This window comes from Antedon bifida, chromosome 10 (assembly GCF_963402885.1).
Source record: "Antedon bifida chromosome 10, ecAntBifi1.1, whole genome shotgun sequence".
NCBI lineage: Eukaryota > Metazoa > Echinodermata > Crinoidea > Comatulida > Antedonidae > Antedon > Antedon bifida.
The window spans coordinates 3,065,284-3,071,283 of NC_136235.1; positions in this window are offsets into that span (position 1 = coordinate 3,065,284).

Genomic DNA, 6,000 nt, shown 5'->3' on the forward strand with positions numbered 1-6,000 from the left:
GGAGTAACAACTTTCCCTTATAATTCAAAAGAAGACAAATCATAATATATAAATTTACACAATCTTTTGGAGCTTTCTTCTTGCTGGTACTTTGATTTACATCCCTTATTTTTACCATCTCATGGAGTCCATCTACTGCACTGAACACTACAATGTACGTAACGCCTCCTGTCAGGAACAACTAAACGGAATAAAGTGTACTTTAATAAAGTAATTGAACGGCAAACCACACAAATAACACTGATACATCCCGCTTCTACCTTCGACCTAAACTTGTTATCTATATGCCTAAAAGATAAGTCATGCAAAAGATTAAATATTGTTAAAACTTTGACCATGTATTGTATGCTACTCACTCGGTGTGTTATATAATATGTCAGCTGCCCTGCATAATCCCAAATGCTGCTAATATTCTGAGGTTTAGTAGTTCGGCTCGATGTCTGCTGCTTGTCTCCTGATGCCCAAAATTTAAATTTATCCAGCACACCAACTTTCTGTGTTCTACCGGTATGTGCTGTAGTGTCAAGTTTATCGCTGATTTTAGTAACAAGTAATTTGTGAATTGGTTCAGGAAACTTCTTTGCCAGTGTATTTCCTCTGTCATCTAAGGCAAATATAACATTATTTGTTTATTTCTATTTCATCATTAAAAATACAAACGATACTGATGATAATTCTGATCGTAATAAAAATACAAAACGGACAATAATAATTATACCCTTTTCCTCTAGATTCAATTCCTCCTCTTCTTTTAAAACATCCTACGAATAATCAGAAAGATAAGTTAAAATTTCGTCTAATTCTTCAACAAATAATACTCTAATAATTTGTAGTAGAAGAGAAAAAAGTACCATAACTTCAGCCGGTTTCTCTTTCTGATCAGATTCGATGGATGATGTCGAAGTCGTGCTAGATTTTCTTTGTAGTAATTGTTTTGCCACATATTCTGTCACTGCTTCTTCTCGAATCTCATTCGATAATTGAATTACTATAAAATACATAATAACGTTATATTACAACTACGTAATATCAAGGAGGCATTATAGATTATGTGGGATAAACCTTCTTCCAACAAACAGGTTTATAATACCAATTTACCCTTAATTAAACAATTAAATTCCTTGTTTTACTCGAACTGATGTTTATTCAGGCTTAGTAAATTTTAGAAGGTATTTACCACCATCATTACATTCTTTCAGGTGCTAATTCAGTAAATATTAATTGTTTTTGTACCATTAATTCCTCACACTGAATGTATGTGTTTTTTTCTGTATATAGTATGTTAAAGATACCAACAATCTTATAATGGTCGGCATTTAAACATTATTGCGATCTTTCATCGATGCAATAGATCATGCTATATTAGAAATGAATAATTGGAAAAAATCTGTTTCATTAGATCTAGTTCCCAATAAATAACTAATTTTGAAAATCACCAACCAAGAACCTTTAACACTATACTTTTTCAATACCGTCAATATTGTGTTCCTGCCACTTTTGGTAACCGTCTCCTGACGCTTCAACCAGTGTGTTTGCGACAACTATTCCGTCGGTAGACTGTTCCTTGGGATCGAATCTAAACGATAATATACATTACTAAACAGTCATAATATAATGTTTACATAATTATTATTGAAATTAACTGTTTTGAAGCATGTTGACTTTGTGCTTTACCTAGGCAAAGCTTCATCAAACTGCTGTTTTGAGACGTTTTTGGACATCTCTACACTATGAAACATGAACTTTAAGTATAGGATTCCTCAAGTTGTCTTCACTAAAATTGACGACCACCAATAATGTTTAAATTATAATAATACAACATTCGGAATATTGTGTTAATCTTCTGTTAGGTCTTGGATTAAAATTCGCCGACAATTCTATACGCAATAGAATAATTCAGTAGAATAATCTACATATTATCATAAACAAACATACCTTTTTCCAAGAATAGCTTTCACGCAACTTGTTTTGCCAGCTCCTTCTTTCCCAAGGAACATACTTCTTGAATTGACTATTGTAACTGTACCATTTTGTAGAGCCTCTTTGAAAACTGCAGTTGCTTCCTTACCTCTAGCTATTATTTCAGCTGGAACTGAAAACTCTAAGACACAAATATGGATAATAAATTATTGGTACCATGCATTTATATTATCAAAGTGAAAGATCTTTTTTTTCTGGAAAAACAAACTGTTAAAATAAATGAATTGTTCAGACTGCAAGTATCTGGACCAGTGGTATGATTACTATGTAAGACGCAATTTTATAGTAAATTTTTAATTTATTAAGATGCGTTTTTTAATCATGCTAAAGCTAAAACAGAAAGAATAATCACTAATACGTAAATGCCTCAAGCATGTCGTTATACTATTCATATCAGTTTAGTAAACTGTTTCCAGCAAAATGCCGCAATACTACATTGATAAACCAGCTTATCTTTAGGTTTTTCATGATTCAGTGAACCTTTATAGTCACATGGCCAATAATAACTTTCCCTTTTGTCTGTTCAGAAGCTTAAACGAATTTCTGTTTATTTTTATCCATCAACAGGATTTGATCATGGAATAATCTCCATGATTTGATAGATAATAACAAACCTATCATGGACAGTCATGGACGATTGTTACGTTTCATTGAATCTCATTTATTCACACACCTAATTTATATTTTCCAACAATAAATTAACAATACATAACAATGTCAGGTGTGAAAAATCTACTTGCCTTCTATCAGTTGTATGAGCTCTCGTTTTTTTTCCTTTTTAGTTTTTTTATCATACTTTGAAAACTCATTTTCATTATACATATCAATCGGTGTTTTGTTATCCTAAACAAATAATAAATGCAAACATGTTTACAAAACTATTTCGTAATCAATTAAAGTAATCAATCAAGTAAAATAAATTATTCGTTATAGGGCTAGCCTACTTATAATAGTTAAAACACCAAATAGTGTTAATTAATAGCATACAGTAATACTTATAAATATAAGACCGATTCAATTTAATGAACACATGGTCTGGTCGAGGAATACACAGTTTGGTTTCTGCAAATTATGTAAGCCTAACAATCATAAAGTAGAAAATACAGACCACTTTTTATATTAATGTGCAAAACGTGCTACTATGACAGACTTACATTTTAATTCATGTATATGATCTTGTATATTTTGGGTATGATCATTTTTGGACATTTTTTCTAATGGTAATATTGAAAAGCAACATTATGTACTACTTGATGACCTTTTTATATTATTTCCTTGTAAACAATACTTAACTACTGCATAGAGGTATAGAAAGACTATACTAAGAGTGACCGCCCATCACGTAAATTAATAACTTTAAAATTAGTGTATTTATTTTATCTACATTATTAATAAATACTTTTTCTAATAGTTTCAATATTTGATAGTCTTGAAAAATTATCTACATTGATTTAAGTATTTTGTGGCTGCAATACTAAATTTATTTATTTAAATTTACCTACTGATCGTTTTTATTAATGTTTTAATTGTTATGTAATTTATTTTTGTAACTGCATTGTTAATGTTAGAACGCACCGTTTTATAAGCGTGTGCCTCTGATCCAAAAGCGTTGTTCGAATAAAGTTTGAATTTGACTGAACCCATTAATTTTTAATAATCGGATGTTAATGCTTACGGAGAAACAGGCTATATAGTCCAGTAAAGATAAGTCAAAAATAGGGTGAACCTAGAACAAATTGCAACAGAATTTTTTTTTGTTTTTTCTGGTAAATATGGTTGAAATGAATATCATATCCAAAGTTTACCAAAATCGGACATCGGGAAGTGGGTTAATTAGCATAAATTCAAAATGGCCGCCATTTGCTATTTGAAAGCCCCATATCTCCTTAACGGTTGGATTTAGACCACCTAAGTGCATTACGAGTAGATATAAATGTGATAATAAACATTCTAATTAGCATATATTCCCATATGACGTACCTATGACGTCATATGGTAGTTTAAATGACATTATACTATGCGAACAATTTAGGAACTGCAAGAAAACATGTTTTTTTAACATTCTCCTTGTTGAAATAAACATTATTTCCAAAGTTTACCAAATTAAATACCAATTTAAAGAGATGAAGTTCTAAAAGATGTAGTTTTAGGAAACATAAAACAAGATGTGCGCGTGAGTACAAATCCGTTTCATAAGAGTTTGTAAATGGAATTTTAATGATAAATGTCAACGGTTTTTACATATATATCTACTCATAATGCACATAGGCTGTCTAAACCCAACCGTTAAGGAGATACAGGGTTTCAAAATGGTATAGTAAATAGCAGCCATTTCGAATTTATGCTAATTGACCCCCTTCTTGAAGTCTGATTTTGGTAAACTTTGGATATCATGTTCATTTCAACAGGAAATTGTTAGAAAATTGTTTTCCTGCAGTTTCTACATTTTTTAGCATAGGATAATGTAATTTAAGCAGTTATAACATAATATATGACGTCACAACTAACTTATGACGTCATATTTACGTCATATGGTAATTTAAATGTGCTAATTGGGAAGTTTAATGTCACATTTATATCTACTCGCAATGCACCATTAATGGTGCTTCAAAATGATATAGTAAATAGCGGCCATTTTGAATTTATGCTAATTAACACACTTCCTGACGTCCGATTTTGGTAAACTTTGGAAATTATGTTCATTTCAACAAGGAGAATGTTAAGAAACTTGTTTTTCTGCAGTTTCTAAATTGTTCGCATAGTATAATGTCATTTAAGCATTTATAACATAATATATGACGTCACAACTACCATATGACGTCATAGGTACGTAATATGGGAATTTAAATATGCTAATTAGAATGTTTAATATCACATTTATATCCACTCGTAATGCACTTAGGTGGTCTAAATCCAACCGTTAAGGAGATATGGGGCTTTCAAATAGCAAATGGCAGCCATTTTGAATTTTCGCTAATTAACCCACTTCCCGATGTCCGATTTTGGTAAACTTTGGATATGATGTTTATGTTCACCATATAAACCATATAAAACAAAACAAAATTCTGTTGCAATTTGTTCTAGGTTCAACCATATTTTTACTGGACTAATATTACATCACTGTGTGATTTTATTTGAAATGTTTCTATCTGTAAATATCTCGTTAATGACACGCTCAACATGCATACTGTACCTTCTGTACCCAAATTGAAGTATAGCTACTGTTTTATCACAACATTTAAATTGTGCAATCTAATCATTAAGTCTACTGCTTATTGTGTCAAAAAGTGTTTACTCGTAAAAATATTATTTTATTAAAAATCTGATTTTAATTTGAGTAAAAATTAATCATTAATTTAATTATATTATTATATATGATGATTACATAACGTCTTGCTGAACACGATGCTCCATACGTCATCAGGCAGATGGCAGTATCATGATGTTGCTTGTAAGTTAAATGCGATGAATCGAGACAAACATGCAATGGTGTATACCTTAATATCTGTAATTAAATAGCAAAATAGTAAGTAAATCAATGTCAATAACGTGTTCTATAACTATTCGCAAGAAAACATACCCCTATAATTTTAATCTTTTCGGTACAAAGTCTCTATTGTAGGTACGGGCAGAGATTAATCAGATACATCGGTGTTGTACAGTCGATTGTGGAACTCTTAAAACTCTTATAACGGTTGAGAGTAGATGGAAGAGTGGAAGGCGTACATGAAAACGATTGCATTTTTAATTAATCCAGTTTTAATCGCTTAAATGTCCATTTACACTAGGACGATAACGATCGACGATAAAAAGATAAACATAAAACAAAAGAAATTAGAAGATTTTTCGTTCTGTATATAAAATAACCATTTATGCTGTCTTTGATGAAAATGATATTTATCATGTCCAATCAAATGACGTCTTAATTAGTAAGAGCAATAATATCGTACCGATACAACGATGTTATTGTTCTTATTGATCATGACGTCATTTGATCAATCATAAATGGTTATTTTATAG